At 47.7% G+C, this 16,271-nt stretch overlaps 1 long non-coding RNA gene across 1 annotated transcript in view; it reads right to left on the minus strand.

Annotated features, from left to right (window-relative positions):
• LOC113836093 overlaps positions 1 to 2,821 on the minus strand; it is a 36,242-nt gene extending 33,421 nt beyond the window's left edge. Inside the window, exon 1 of the long non-coding RNA XR_004770396.1 lies at positions 2,550 to 2,821. This is a non-coding gene — a long non-coding RNA (uncharacterized LOC113836093). The remainder of the gene's footprint in view (positions 1 to 2,549) is intronic.
• Between the last annotated feature and the right edge of the window lie 13,450 nt (positions 2,822 to 16,271).

A 16,271-nucleotide genomic window follows, 5' to 3' on the forward strand; every position in this document is an offset into this window, starting at 1 on the left:
GCTGTAGCTGAGGACCTAGATTTGATCCCCATGCAACTTACAACCATCCACAATTCCAGTTCCCGGGGATCTAGCATCCTCTTCTGGCCTCTCTGGGCACTAGGCATGCACGAAGTACACATATTTATTTTCAGGCAAAACACTCATACAGACAGTAAAAATACATCTAAAATAAACCCACCATCCATGACCAGGTGACCAGTTACAAAAATGAGCACTATAATTTTCATGTTTCTCCCTCTTTTATTATGAATATGTTTGTGTATATGAACATTTATATTATAGTTCTATCAAATATCTTTGCTTTTCTTTCTTCTTCCATTCCCCTGCCGTACACTTTAAGATCAAATTGACTTTTATGTCAGTATTCAAATACTGTTAATATTTCATTATAGTACCTGGAAAACAGTAAACACCAGTGGAGGACTTTACCCTCTCTTCCAGGAACGATGAATGCATTTTCTTTTCAAGTGTATGAAATATAAATATGCCATATTGGGTGGAACTGTGACTTTTTACTGTCTTTCTTTAGAGATGAAGCATGACTGGAGAGATGAAGCTGAAAATGAGTGCCCAGTTCACAGAGAGGGTGACTTGGCTATGACACGGTTTCTGTGTCAGTTTGAGGGATGTCCAGGTGGCTGATAAAACATTGCTTTGGGGTATGTCTAGAGAGATTAGCAGATCAGTACACTATTTAAAAAGACCCACCCTTACCAGTGCAGGAGGAAGCGTCCCTTGGATCGAGCCCTGACCTGAGTCAAACAAAAGGGTAGAGGGGGGATGTCTTTGCTCCTGTTCTTGTTGCTGTGATAAAATACCCAGACAAAAATAAGCTCAAAGGAGAAAGGGTTTATTTCAGCTCACAGTTCAAGGCAGCCAGTGACAGGACATCTACAATCAGGAAGCAGAGTGGGGTGAAGGCATGCGTAGCGATGCTTGCTCAGCTTTCTGTCTTTAGGTGCACAGTCCACCATGGAATGGCTTACCCACAGTGGCAGGTCTTCTCACCTCAGTTAACACAATCAAGGTACTCTTCCATGGGTGAACGCACACACACTCATACACACACACGTGAACCACCCAACTTCCAGATCTTCTAAACTACCAGACAATTCTAGATTTTGTCACATTGACTGGCCATCACAAAGTACAAGTTTGCTCATTGTGTTTGAATTGGAATGTCCATATTCTCTGGCCCTTAAATGTCAGTGCTCCTAGTTCTCAGATTGTTGAACTCAGACTGAATTATGCCACAAACCTACAGACGGCAGACTGTGGGCTTCTTCTAACTTGTATGTACACCTTCTGGTTCTGCTGCTCTGGAGAGCCCTGCCTGATGCAATAGGTCAAGAACCAGCTCAGGTGATGGAAACAATTACCAAAGATGTGGCTATGAGTTATAGGTGCAGACGTAGACATACAGACAGACAGATAACAGTATGGCTGAGAACTGCAAGTTATTCAAGGTGGCTTGAGCCCAAGGCAAGGAGAAATGGTGATAGACGAAGCCATATCATGTTTGCTAGTATCAGGAAATCCAGGCTACCAAAACATGGAAATATAATACAAGGTCCGCTAAAGATGACCTGCAAGCATCAGGGTTTAAGATCCAGCAGTCTCTGGTAGTATAAAGCATGACATCCTCTCAGAGTATTTGGATTAAGTGATGGATTGACTGTCTCCATAGTTTAAGTCCCAAGGGCTCCTCCAAGGTCTCTGTGTGAGAAACTTGGTCTCCAGCCTGTGATATGGTCGGGGTGGGTGGTACCTTTAAGAAGTGGTGTCTAATAGAAGGTCAGGAGGGTGTGCTCTTGAAGTGGATTGTGGGACCCCAACTCCTTTCTTTCTCTCTTTGCTTCCCAGCTGCAGTGATGGAAATAAGCCTCCTTTGCCATATGCTACCATCATTATGCCCTGTGCCACCATGGGCTCAAAGCAAAGGGCTGACAACCATGTACTGAAACCTCTGAAATGATGAGTTCAAATAACTCCTTCCTCTTTTAAGTGGATTCTCTCGGGTATTTGTTATAGTGTCGTAGAGCTGACTCACACAGCTACGCACTGCAGGTCTCCCTCACACATCTGCTGAACTGGACAGGCTAATACACCAACACTGACAGACTAGGGAGGGAACTCTGTTGGTCGAGACCTCCCGTAGATATAGAACATAAATCCCCTAGCACTGAATAACCCAGGCAAGGTGGTGCGCACCCAGCACTCAGGAGGTAGAGGCAAGATGATCAAAAGTTTGTAGTGAGTTTGAGGTCAGTCTGGGCTACGTGAGACCTAATAACCAAAAAAGGAGGAAAGAGAAAAGACGAGACCTGCCAGACGGGGAAGACATGTTCCTGGAGGGATTGTCACATGGTAGGTTCAGATCTGCACACCGATCGACAGAAACCAGTCCAGAGCTAAGGGGAGGCCCCGGATTCCGATGTTTGTTCCTCAGGCAATAATAGCCCCTAACCTGACCTCAGGTTTTTTGCTGTTTGTATGTGGTGTACTTCTTCACCAGCTACCCAGTCCTCTCTTTCTCTGCCCCTTACCTTGCTTGACGAATCTCGGTCTTTCACTTACACCCTTTTGAGCCTGTTGCCAACAGCTTTCAGAGCCTGTCTCCCTCTCTGGCCAGGCTCAGATTCTAACATGTTTCCCAGGTCAACTCCCCCCTCCGTCATCACCTGGGCTCAGCCTGTCTCATTCTTTGACCCTCAGGTCTGAGTTAGTGAAGGAAGAATGTCCCCTTGGGCCGGTGGTTTGGCTGCCAAAGGTCAGCAACTGCCACACAGGAAGCCTGTGCAAACAGGCCACAGCCAAAAATAAAGAGGGAGGCACCGCCGCAAAATTCACTGACTCAGTCTGGCCTCTGCCCCGGGAAACATTCCCCGGTGAAGTCACACCCTCCGCCCTCCGAGGCCGCTCAGAAAGACGGTTTGTTTGGGTTTTTTGTTTTTTTTTTTTTTTTTGGAATATGGGGAAATTTCCCAATGAGAGCGTAAGTGACTGGTTAGTTTCCGTTTGCTGCCACCTCCCGGGAAAGGTGCGAACTGCAGGCCTGCGGTGTGCGCGGGGAGGGGTGGGGGAAGTAAGGTCGCCCCGGAGGAGCAGGCCCGAGGTAAAGTGCACCTCTGTGAAGCCACTGTTGGAGGGAGGGTGACAGTCACAGACATTTGGATGCAAAAGGGGGCAAGGAAAACGTTGTGGTTGGGAGCCCTCCGCCTCCGGTGGACTATGAAGTCCTCCGTTTCTAAGCCAATTTCCCCCATTCCCATTTCTCTCTTGCCTGGTGGAAGCCTCCCTTCCTCCGCCTTCCTAAACAGCTCCTTCCTCCCCTCAATCCACCCTGCACACAGCAGCCAGTTGAAAACCACTTAGTCGTTCATGGATGCCCTTACAAGGCACACGCCACAACCCAAGGTCCTCCCTCAAAAACAGGCAGGCACTGGAGATTTCTAGTCTAGGACACCTTAAACTCAGTCCTCGCCTTCAGGAAGTCCCTCTTTCCAGTTCCAATCGCCCTTTAGATAGCTGCTCAGCCAATAACCACTGCTCAAGGAAACTCCCCAGACTGTCAAAACCCAGGTACTTCTGCCATCAACTCTTAGCGTTTCTCATGCTTCGCCTCATAGCCAGCACCACAGTTTAATGACCTCTGTGTATATTCATTTAATTAATTTTTTATTCCCCCTAAACTGTAAATCCGTATCACTGATATCTTGGAAGGCAGGAGTTTAGCATGATCACACATACAGCCTACAAACACACACACACACACACACACACACACACACACACACACACACACCACAGTGAAATTGACTAGACCTGAGGACTTTTTTTTTTTTTTGAAACAGGGTCTCTGGGTAGTCCTAGCTGTCTTACAACTCTCCATGTAGACCAGGCTGGCCTCAAACTCATAGAGATCCACCTGCCTCTGCCTCCTGAGTGCTGGGATTGCTCTCACTATTACTACTCCAGGATATGTGGATTTTTTCCTATGCAAGAATAGAAGAAGGGAGAAGTCTAGCTTGCTCTGTGTGTTGGTAACTTTTCTCATTGCTCTAACAAAAGCAACTGAAGGACATGGGGGATTTATTTGGGCTCACAGTTTGAGGGCATAGGAGTGTGAGAGGCAACTGTCACATTGTATCCTCAATGGCGGAAGTGGAAGCCAGAGACATGAAAGCCCTTGCTCCATTTGCTTTTCCCGTTTTGTTCAATCTGGTACCCCAGCCTGTGGACTGGTGCCGCCCACGTTTAGGTTTGGTCTCCCCACCTCAGTTAACCTGTTCTAGAATTGCCTTACAGACATGCAGAGGAAATTCTGGGTCCTGCCAGGCTGACCATCAGTTTTAACCATGGCCGAAGTGCATTGGTGAATAAAGGGGAAATGAAGTGTAGAATTGTTGCAGGGTATCTGACCACACTCTCCACCGTGAGATTGTGTTATTTACTGGAAAAACCTGTTTCTAGCTGAGGTGTAGCTCAGCCCTAGCTCACATTTTTAATTCAATAACTTTCTGTTGAATATTGTAAACAGGATGCAATAAAGTCAACCATAGGTCAAGAGGTAGAAGAAGCAACCAGTTGACAGGAAGTAAACATAGAATTATTAAACAAACAAACATAGAGGGTAAGATGGAGTCTGGAGGGCAGATAGAGAGATAGACGCACAGGAAGTAGAAGAGCGCGACATTGAGTTTGAGGAGTTCGGATGGAGACAGTGGAGAGAGGGAGAAGGCTTCTGCTTCTGGGGCGTCAGCCGAGGAAGAATGTCAGCTGACTGTTCTCTCTGCCTCTCTGAGCTAGCCTGCTTCCACCCCAGCATCTGGCTCCCAGGTCTTTATTGGTAAAGTTGAATGTCTGAGATTTTGTTAAAAACAACATAGGCTAATTGGAGCAGAACTGAGAGGTGAGGTGATGAGAGACCATGGAGGGAAGGCCACTGGATTGATGACTGCTAAAATCCTGATGGGCCAAACGTGTAGCTCGGTGGTAGGGTACATACTAGCTAGCATGTGTGAGGCCCTGGGTTCAATCTCTGGTACCAAAGGGGAAAAAAATAATAAAAGAAAATATTGAAGCCCTCTGTTCTATCTTAATTCATGTTGCTATGATAAAACCTCTGACCAAAAAGCAACAAAGGGGAGGAAAGGATTTACTTGACTTACACTTCCGTGTCACAGTCCCTCACTGAGGGAAGTCGGGGAGCCTGGAGGCAGGGACCATGGAGAGGAAGCTTGCTTGTGGGCTCATCCTCTGGCTTATACTCAGCTAGCTTTCTTGTATAGCCCAGGCCCACTTTCTTAGGGATAGTACCGCCCATAGTGGGCTTGGCCCTTACACATCAACCATCAATCCTTCATAGACATGGTCACAGGCCAACCTGCTTGGGCTATCCCTCAGTTGAGGCTCAGGTGACTCTAGGCTGTGTCAAGCAGGCAGCTAAAACTAATGAGGGCATGCTCAGGCACTCTGTCCAGGTTTCAGAACAGGTGATGCCGTTTGTACAGTGGGAGGGAGTCAGACTTGAGTGCCATATTCTGAGGCCCAGGCAGGTGGGATTCCTTTAGTTAGTAACCCTTTTTTGAGTCTCTTCTCTAAGTAGTTGTGACTCCTCTTAGACACCAGAGGGCACTCTTGAGGCTCTTCTGGGCAGCTTGTCATGGCCGCTGGCACTGAATGTGATTGTTTACTATGCCGCAGGCTGGGCCGGGAGCTCTGGAGAGGTGCCCTGTTTCTGCAGTGCCAGGCAGGTGGCGCCACAGACATCTACAGTGCCTGTTTGTTTTGATTGCTTACTGTGTTTTAATCCCCTTCCTTGGACAAAACGGAACCTTAACTTTTTGGTTTTAGAATTAATCTTTTCCCTTATATTTTGGCGGGACATTAAATCAAGAAGCATTTTACCATGGCCAAGAGTGGGCAGATGATCTAGCAAGGGCACTCGCAGAAGCTCTGAGAGTGAATGTGTGTGTGCTACGTGTGTGTTCATCTGTGTGTGTTCATCTGTGTGCGTGTCCATCTGTGTGTGTCCATCTGTGTGCGTGTCCATCTGTGTGCGTATCCATCTGTGTGTGTCCATCTGTGTGTGTCCATCTGTGTGCGTGACCATCTGTGTGTGTGTCCATCTGTATGCATGTTCATCTGTGTGTGTGTCCATCTGTGTGTGTGTCCATCTGTGTGTGTCCATCTGTGTGTGTCCATCTGTGTGCGTGACCATCTGTGTGTGTGTCCATCTGTGTGCATGTCCATCTGTGTGCGTGTCCATCTGTGTGCGTGTCCATCTGTGTGTGTCCATCTGTGTGCATGTCCATCTGTGTGTGTCCATCTGTGTGCATGTCCATCTGTGTGTGTCCATCTGTGTGCATGTCCATCTGTGTGTTCATCTGTGTGAGTGTCCATCTGTGTGTGTGTCCATCTGTGTGCGTGTCCATCTGTGTGCGTGTCCATCTGTGTGCGTGTCCATCTGTGTGCGTGTCCATCTGTGTGCGTGTCCATCTGTGTGGGTGTCCATCTGTGTGCGTGTCCATCTGTGTGTGTTCATCTGTGTGCGTGTCCATCTGTGTGTGTGTTCATCTGTGTGCGTGTCCATCTGTGTGTGTTCATCTGTGTGCATGTCCATCTGTGTGTGTGTTCATCTGTGTGCGTGTCCATCTGTGTGTATTCATCTGTGTGCGTGTCCATCTGTGTGCGTGTCCATCTGTGTGTATTCATCTGTGTGCGTGTCCATCTGTGTGCGTGTCCATCTGTGTGCGTGTCCATCTGTGTGTGTCCATCTGTGTGCATGTTCATCTGTGTGCGTGTCCATCCGTGTGCGTGTCCATCTGTGTGCGTGTTCATCTGTGTGCGTGTCCATCTGTGTGTATTCATCTGTGTGCGTGTCCATCTGTGTGCGTGTCCATCTGTGTGCATGTCCATCTGTGTGTGTTCATCTGTGTGCGTGTCCCTCTGTGTGTGTGTTCATCTGTGTGCGTGTCCATCTGTGTGCGTGTCCATCTGTGTGCGTGTCCATCTGTGTGTGTTCATCTGTGTGCGTGTCCATCTGTGAGTGTTCATCTGTGTGCGTGTCCATCTGTGTGCGTGTCCATCTGTGTGCGTGTCCATCTGTGTGCGTGTTCATCTGTGTGCGTGTCCATCTGTGTGTGTCCATCTGTGTGCGTGTCTATCTGTGTGTGTTCATCTGTGTGTGTTTTTATCTGTGTGTGTGTTCATCTGTGTGCATGTCCATCTGTGTGCGTGTCCATCTGTGTGTATTCATCTGTGCGTGTCCATCTGTGCGTGTCCATGTGTGTGTTCATCTGTGTGCGTGTCCATCTGTGTGCGTGTCCATCTGTGTGCCTGTCCATCTGTGTGTGTCCATCTGTGTGTGTCCATCTGTGTGCGTGACCATCTGTGTGTGTGTCCATCTGTGTGCATGTTCATCTGTGTGCGTGTCCATCTGTGTGTGTGTCCATCTGTGTGCGTGTCCATCTGTGTGTGTGTCCATCTGTGTGCGTGTCCATCTGTGTGCATGTCCATCTGTGTGTATTCATCTGTGTGCGTGTCTATCTGTGTGCGTGTCCATCTGTGTGCGTGTCCATCTGTGTGCGTGTCCATCTGTGTGCGTGTCCATCTGTGTGCGTGTCCATCTGTGTGTGTTCATCTGTGTGCGTGTCCATCTGTGTGTGTGTTCATCTGTGTGCGTGTCCATCTGTGTGTCTTCATCTGTGTGCGTGTCCATCTGTGTGCGTGTCCATCTGTGTGCGTGTCCATCTGTGTGTATTCATCTGTGTGCGTGTCCATCTGTGTGCGTGTCCATCTGTGTGTATTCATCTGTGTGCGTGTCCATCTGTGTGCGTGTCCATCTGTGTGCGTGTCCATCTGTGTGTGTCCATCTGTGGGCATGTTCATCTGTGTGCGTGTCCATCCATGTGTGTGTCCATCTGTGTGCGTGTTCATCTGTGTGCGTGTCCATCTGTGTGTATTCATCTGTGTGCGTGTCCATCTGTGTGCGTGTTCATCTGTGTGCGTGTCCATCTGTGTGCGTGTCCATCTGTGTGCGTGTCCATCTGTGTGCGTGTCCATCTGTGTGTGTCCATATGTGTGCGTGACCATCTGTGTGTGTGTCCATCTGTGTGCGTGTTCATCTGTGTGCGTGTCCATCTGTGTGTGTCCATCTGTGTGCGTGTCCATCTGTGTGTGTTCATCTGTGTGTGTTTTTATCTGTGTGTGTGTTCATCTGTGTGCATGTCCATCTGTGTGCGTGTCCATCTGTGTGTATTCATCTGTGCGTGTCCATCTGTGCGTGTCCATGTGTGTGTTCATCTGTGTGCGTGTCCATCTGTGTGCGTGTCCATCTGTGTGCCTGTCCATCTGTGTGTGTCCATCTGTGTGTGTCCATATGTGTGCGTGACCATCTGTGTGCGTGTCCATCTGTGTGCATGTTCATCTGTGTGCGTGTCCATCTGTGTGCGTGTTCATCTGTGTGCGTGTCCATCTGTGTGCGTGTCCATCTGTGTGCGTGTCCATCTGTGTGCGTGTCCATCTGTGTGCGTGTCCATCTGTGTGCGTGTCCATCTGTGTGCATGTCCATCTGTGTGTGTTCATCTGTGTGCGTGTCCCTCTGTGTGTGTGTTCATCTGTGTGCGTGTCCATCTGTGTGCGTGTCCATCTGTGTGCGTGTCCATCTGTGTGTGTTCATCTGTGTGCGTGTCCATCTGTGGGTGTTCATCTGTGTGCGTGTCCATCTGTGTGCGTGTCCATCTGTGTGCGTGTCCATCTGTGTGTGTATCCATCTGTGTGCGTGTTCATCTGTGTGCGTGTCCATCTGTGTGTGTCCATCTGTGTGCGTGTCCATCTGTGTGTGTTCATCTGTGTGTGTTTTTATCTGTGTGTGTGTTCATCTGTGTGCATGTCCATCTGTGTGCGTGTCCATCTGTGTGCGTGTTCATCTGTGTGCATGTCCATCTGTGTGCATGTCCATCTGTGTGCGTGTCCATCTGTGTGTATTCATCTGTGCGTGTCCATCTGTGTGCGTGTCCATCTGTGTGCGTGTCCATCTGTGTGCGTGTCCATCTGTGTGAGTGTCCACCTGTGTACATATATGTTCAGATGTCTGCAGATGCATGTGGATTCTTCCTCAATAGTTGCCCACCTCATATTTTAAGGTAGGGTCTCTCATTAGTTCAGCTAGACTGGCTGCTCAGAGAGCTCCAGGATCCTATGACCCTACTTGCTCTATGCTGGCTTATAGGCAGCAATGCTCAGCTTTTTATGAGTTCAGAGGATCCAAACTCAGGGACACACCCTTGCATATCATCAAAAGAACTTTACCAACTGCTCCATCTCCCAGTTCCAAGAGAATGAATCTTCTTTGTTGCTTTTCTTCTGTAGTACTGGGGACCAAACCTAGAACTTCACACATCCTGGGACAGTGTTCTACTATGTGAGCCACCAGCCCCCTGAGACAGAATCACAGAGCCATAAATCATCAGAAATGAGGTCTTGGGGCACCTCCGTCCTCTCTTTAACTCCCAGATGAATAGCTGACCAGTTTCCGTTGGTGCCTGTCCCATTTCAAGACTGGCTTTCCAGCCTCCTGCCAGCTGCTCAGAAAACGCTCCTTGTGTTTGGTTGGCTGAAGCTAGTTGTGTTTTATGCTCCCAAGGAATCAAGAAAAGTTAGTATCTGGTTCATAACTTCTACTTGATTAAATACAGATGGGGGTCACAGTTCAAAGCCTTGAATGGAAGCTACCAAGAAAGGAGATAGCTGTGAGCATCTAAAATCCAGTCCATTGCAGCTTGGGGGACTAAGCAAGGGGATGCTAAATGGCAAGAGAAGGAAGGCAAGATCTTTTCTTTAAAAAGGTGTGTGTGTGTGTGTGTGTGTGTGTGTGTGTGTGTGTGTGTGTGTGTGTCTGTGTGTGTGTGTGTGTGTGTGTGTGTGTGTGTGTGTGTGTGTCTGTGTGTCTGTGTGTCTGTGTGTATGTGTGTGTCTGTGTGTGTGTGTCTGTGTGTGTGTGTGTGTGTGTGTGTCTGTGTGTGTGTGTGTGTTGTACATACATGCCCTTGGAGGCCAGAAGAGTGCATCAGATCCCCTGAAGCTGGAGTTACAGGCAATTGTGAGACACCCAAATTGGGTGCTGGAAACTGAACCCCAGGCCCTCTGGAAGAGCAACAAACCCTTGTAACCACCAGCCCAGCCCCTAACAGTGCTATCTTACTGAAACTCTCCTAGCCACAGGAACAAGCCAAGATCTATAAACAAGGAAGGTCAGAAACAAAGCTCAGAAAAATCCATATTCCTGGGATATTGGGAGATACATCATTGCAAAGATCCTCAACCTTCCCCAGGGACAGATGACTGAGATGGTGCCCTCAATTCAGGATGCCATCAGGAAGATGACTAAGGAGCAAAAATGCCCCTTTCTATAAGCCATGTCTGGCTCTTATTCCTGCCAGAGTCAGAGAGAGGGAAGCACCCCCCACAGGCTAAGTCTTCTATTTTCTTTTATTGTTGTTTGGGTTTTTTTTCTTAAATTTTTTTTATGTAGCCTCCAAAGCCACAGAGAAACCCTGTGTGGAAAAACCAAAAAGAATTATGTATATGTGTTTGCATGTATGTGTGTACGTGTGCTTGCAGGTACCTATGGAGGCTGGATGAGGGTATTGGATTCCCTGTAGTTGGATTAGAGTGACCATGAGTCACCCAGTGTGGGAGCTGGGAATTGAACTCCAGTCTTCAGCAAGAGAAGCAAGTGCTCTTAGCTGCTGAGCCTTCTCTCCAACTCCAAGTCTTGCATTTTCAACAACACAGGCTAGACTAGGTCAAGGTAAGCAGGGTAATGGCAGAGGTAGTGGGTTCCTGGCAAGGATGGAAACCAGAATCTCAGTGTGATCATTGAGGTGATGGAGCCCCTTGACATAGAGTTAGGCCAGTGGACAATGTCACCAAGCTCTTGCCACACTCCTAGAAGCTAGATGAGAAAGGGGGCCTCTTCTTCAGAGGACTTGTGTTGGTCATGTCACTGTCCATCAGGGTGTCCCCAGGACAGGATGAAAACCTGCTCTAACAAGTGAGAGCTTGCTTGTCAACATCCCATGTTTTGAAACCACGAATGTTTTACTGTAAAGGGGATCCCTCCCTGTAGCCACAGACTGGTAACAGGATCAGGAACTTCGTGGCTGGCACCAGGCCCAGGCTATCCTGGAAAGACATTGAGTAATACACAGAATTGCTAGAAAGACGGAAGTATCAGAAGAGACAAAAACAGAAATGAAGACACAGACTACTGTGTGGGGAATCGGCAAGCACACTGTTCACCAGGACAGTGGGCAACAAGGCCCCCACTGCTGACACTGGTGACACTGGAGGTTAGGTATTACTGTGGTCCTGTCACCACCAAGTCAGACCCCCTTCCTCTGCTCCTTCTCACTCCCAATTGACTCTAACTGCTTCTAACGGTGCCTCTAACTGGCTGAGTCTAAAAAGAGAAGAGAAAGAAAGAAATGTGCAGAAAAATTCCTGAATTTCCCTCTTTTTGTTTGTTTGTTTGTTGTTGTTATATGGTCCAAGATGGCTTCCAACTGACTCATTCGGTAGCCCAGGCTATCCCCAAACAAGCAACCCTTGCAATCATCTTCTTGACTAGCTGGGATACAAACATGTGCTCCATACCTAGCTTCCCTCTGCCAAATTTAATCCCATTCTTTAGCTCTTTCTTAATATAATTCTTTTTGGGGGAGGGGTGGGTTCAAGTCAGGATTTCACTGTGTAACCTTGGCTGTCCTGGAACTACCTCTGTAGGCCAGGCAGTCCTTGAACTCAGAGATGCACCTGCCTCTGCCTCCCAAGTGCTGGGATTAAATATGTGCATCACCACTGCCCAGCTTAGGAACTATTGCTTGAGGAGAAAGATTGGACTCCACTCCAAGGAGGACAAATGGTGATTTAATGTGAGGAAGTAGGGTATTGGTAGGATCTGCCTATGAGGGAACAGGAGCTAGCCAGATCCTTGACAGGCAGAGAGATGGGGAAGACAGGCGCTGATAAGTCCTGAAGTTGGCAAACTCTGACTTCTTCCTTTCCCTCCTGACAAAGGTCTGGTGGGCCTTTTATCCCACCAGCAGGGCTCTTATTCTGGCTGACAAGTCCAGGCTAGTGATATATTCAAAGTCAGTCTTGAACATGTTACATGTTTCCCTAAAGCTGTGGCGCAATCAGCCCTCCTTTCTTTAAGCTGACAAGTCCAAAATTAGCGGAGGGAAACCCATTCCAGGCTGCCAAAATCAATCACTTAACTCCCTCATGGATTTAGTTCCCCCCTCTGCCTCTGCAAGGGAGCCATTCCTCTACTTTATTCTGTGTGTGTGTGTGTGTGTGTGTGTGTGTGTGTGCGCGCACACACACACACACACACACACACACACACACACACACACATGAGAGTCTTGCTATACTGCCCAGCCTGGCCTCAAATTACCCTGCCATCTCAGTGGGCCAGGTAGGTGGCGTCATACCCCAAGTTTTGTGATAACTCGGAGAAGCAAACCCAGGCCCTGGATCATCCACACCATCAACTCTGTCACAGAGCTGCACTCCCAGCCCACCATGCATGATTTCAAAGAAAAGCTCTTAGCTGCCAATTTGTAGCACCTTGCTAGATCCCTCCCCAGCTGTGTAAAAGTCGATAGCTAACCCATCACAGCTGCTCATCATTACCTGCCCTCCTCAGGGCCACCTTCCATAGCTGATGTAAGTAGCCCTGCTGGGAAGTTATGAATCTTCTCTACCTGGGAGAAGTGTCAGGAGAGGTGGGCCCAGCTATGAACTGAGACATACAGGGATATATATTTTGTCATTGCCTCAGGGTTGGCTGTGTTCCTGCCTCCCCATAAGCCTCCAGAAGAGGTCACATCCTTGCTTGATCTCCAGCCCCACCCTGCTTCCCCTCCTCCCTTGCAGTTTTGCCTGAGATAAGGAACCCCAAGCAACCACTACTCTGTCACAGGCCCCACCTTCAGAAAACAGAGACTTAGTCATCTTCGCTGACATGGTTGTCAATCTCCTTCCCTTCTATGCACAGTTTTGCAGTCTGACCTGTCTCTGCTTTCCCAGGAGGCAGCCAGAGGGATGCTGGTGCCTCCCTGACCAGGGCCAGGGAGAGGAGCATCCACCTATAGCCACACAAACGAATGCAGAGCTGAGTGTGACAAATGCCTTGTGGAGAAAAGGTAATTACCACTGCTGTATAAGGGGAACTGCTCTAATTAGGTGGTCAGGGAAGAAGTCTCTGAAGAAGCGATGTTGAGTGGTTATGATAACTAATCTTGGTTGTCAACTTGTTGTGTGATGTCCTGATTGCATTCTGACAATAAAGTTTGTTTTGAATCAGAAGGCGGAGCTAGCCAGTAGCTGACCAAAATTAACCACAATGGTTTTAGAGGACTGAGGACAGATAGAGAGACAGGAAGTAGTAAGGTGGGGCTTAGAGAGGATCTTACCTCTTTTGGACAGAGGAACAGAAGAGACAGGAGGTCACTAGTGGCTTATCTGCCACTTCTCTGATCACTCAGGTTCTTACCCCAATATGTGACTGCCGATTTTTAATTGATAAAGAATAACTAGATAAATGCTACATCAACTTGATAATTTCTCCACTCTAATTCAGTCAGGGCTCAATCCCAGGAATAGTGACATCCAAAGAGGGTTGGGTCTCTCACACCAATTAATATAATCAAGACAAGCCCCTACAGATGTTCCTGCAAGCCAAACTAATCTAGACAAGCCCTCACTGAGCCCATACTCTCAGTAACTTTAGATTGTGTCAGCTTGGCAAAAGGACCCATCGTAGGTGTCTTGTTTGTGGTCTTGGCTACTCAGGAGGAGAAGGCAGGGGGATCATGGACTCCAGGAGTCTAAGGCCATGCTAGGAAATATAGCAAACCTGTCTTAAAATCAGCTTAATGAATGAATGCATAAATAAACACCTTCTAAATTAAAATTAAAGTCTATCATTTGGGACTCTGGTGTCAGAGTGCCTGTCTGGAGAAGGAACCAGTGTGACTTATTTCACTGACTCATCACATTTGTTTCTTACTTTTTCAATTTTCTTACATGCATGTGTGTATCATGAAGGTGAGTATAAAGGGTATGTGTACATTTTTTGTTTGTGCAGTGAACATGCGTGAGGATGCATGTGGACGCCTAAGGTTTGTGGCTCTTCAGGAGTCATCTGCCTTGTTCTTTGAGACAGGGTTCTCACTGGCACTAGGCAAACCCCAGAAAGCCTTCTGTTTCTGTCTCCCTGGCCCTGGATTCATAGCACACACCACCACGCCAGGCTTTTCGACACAGGTGCTGGAGCTCGAACTCGGGTCCTCACACTAAGATCTCTCCCGAGCCTCTTAGCTATTTTCTTTAGAATGTTTTCACCTTTATTTATTTTGTGTGCATGAGTATGTGTGGATTGGGGGGCAGGGCAGGGGTGTTGAGACAGTGGTTTTTTTTTTTTTTTTTTTTTTTGTGTGTGTGTGTGTGTGTGTGTGTGTGTAGCCCTGGCTGTCCTGGAACTTGATTTGTAGCCCAGGCTGGCCTCAAGCTCACAGAGATCCACCTGTCTCTGCCTCCCACCTTCAATTCTGCTGGAATTAAAATCGTGAGTCACCATATCCAGCTGAGTATGTGCATGTGCGCAAATGTCATGGTATATGTGTGGAGTCAGATGACAACTTGTGGGAGTCTGTTCCTTCCTGCCACAGTGTGGGCCCCAGGGATCAAACTCAAATGCTCAGGCTCCGCAGCAAGCACCTTTACCCACTTAGCCATCTTGCTGCTCACATAGTTAATTACTTACTTGAAACAGCATCTCTTGTAGCCTAGGCTGACCTCAAACTCATTAAGTATCTGAGCATAACTTTGAATTTCTGATTCCCCCTGCCTCCACCTCTCAAATACTAGAATTACAGGCCTGTGCCATCATGCCCAGTTTTATGTGGTGCTGGAGATTTAAGCCACAGTTTTATGCGTGCTAGGCCAACACTCTACTAAGTCACAACCCCAGTCCACACCTGTGGTAGTTTGAAGATAACTAGCCCTTATAATCTCATAGGGAGTGGCACTGTTATGAGGTGTGGTTTTATTGGAGTGGGTATGGCCTTGTTGGAGGAAGTGTGTTACTGTGGGGGAGGGCTTCGAGGTTTCCTATGTTTAGGATACCACCCAGTGTCTCAGTTGACTTCCTGTTGCCTGCCTATCAAGATGTAATGACTCTCAGCTCCATATCTGTGCGTATGCCACCATGCTCCCTGCCATGAGGATAATGGACTAAACCTCTGAAACTGTAAGTCAGCCACCCCAATTAAATGTTTTCCTTATAAGAGTTTGATAGGAGATGTTATCCTGTATATGTTTCTATTGTTGGTTGATGAATAAAACGCTGATTGACCAGGCAGGAAGATAGGTGGGGCTAGGAGAGGAGGAGGATTCTGAGAAAGGTAGGCAGAGTGAGCCCACCAGACAGAGTCATGATGCTGCCAGAGGAGTAACACCATGCCAGGCATTATCGGGTAAGCCACAGCCTCCTGGCAAAACATAGATTGATAGAAATGGGCTAATAATTAAGACAGAGCTAGCCAATAAGAAGCCCTAGTCATCAGCCAACAGTTGCATAATTAATATAGCATCTGTGGGTATAGCATTTGGGCCTCAAGGGCCCAGAAAACTCATGCTTACACTTATAAGAGTTGCCATGGTTATGGTCTCTTCACAGCAATAGAAACCCTAACTAAGACCACACCCCTAACTTTTGTTTATTTATTGAATTGCTACAGAAAAAGAAAAAGAATTGTTGGAATGGGTTTGGGGAGTAGCTAGTTGGTAAAGTACTTGCTTAGTATATGTTAAGCCCTGAGTTCCATACCTAGTAACAAGTATGTTCGAACATGTGAGTGTGTGTGTGTGTGTGTGTGTGTGTGTGCATGCACACACACACACACACACACACACACACACACACACACACACACAGTGATGAGGAGCAGAGACAGACAGACACACAGAGAGAACACACTCAGGAATGCGGTGTCTGAGTGAGTGGCTTTTCTTCATACCTAGTGATGGAAGGCAGGAGTCCTGTCTCTTTAAGCTCAGAGAATGCCCCACATAAACTGCATCCAGCCAGAGGGGGAAGTACCCAAAGGACAAGGAAAGGGCTTTCTAAGAAGGAAGGAGATGAAAGTGGTGCACCTGAAGAGCCTGGACGGGGACAGGAGTTGTGTGAGATG

Source organism: Cricetulus griseus, chromosome 5, assembly GCF_003668045.3.
Source record: "Cricetulus griseus strain 17A/GY chromosome 5, alternate assembly CriGri-PICRH-1.0, whole genome shotgun sequence".
Classification (NCBI taxonomy): Eukaryota; Metazoa; Chordata; class Mammalia; order Rodentia; family Cricetidae; genus Cricetulus; species Cricetulus griseus.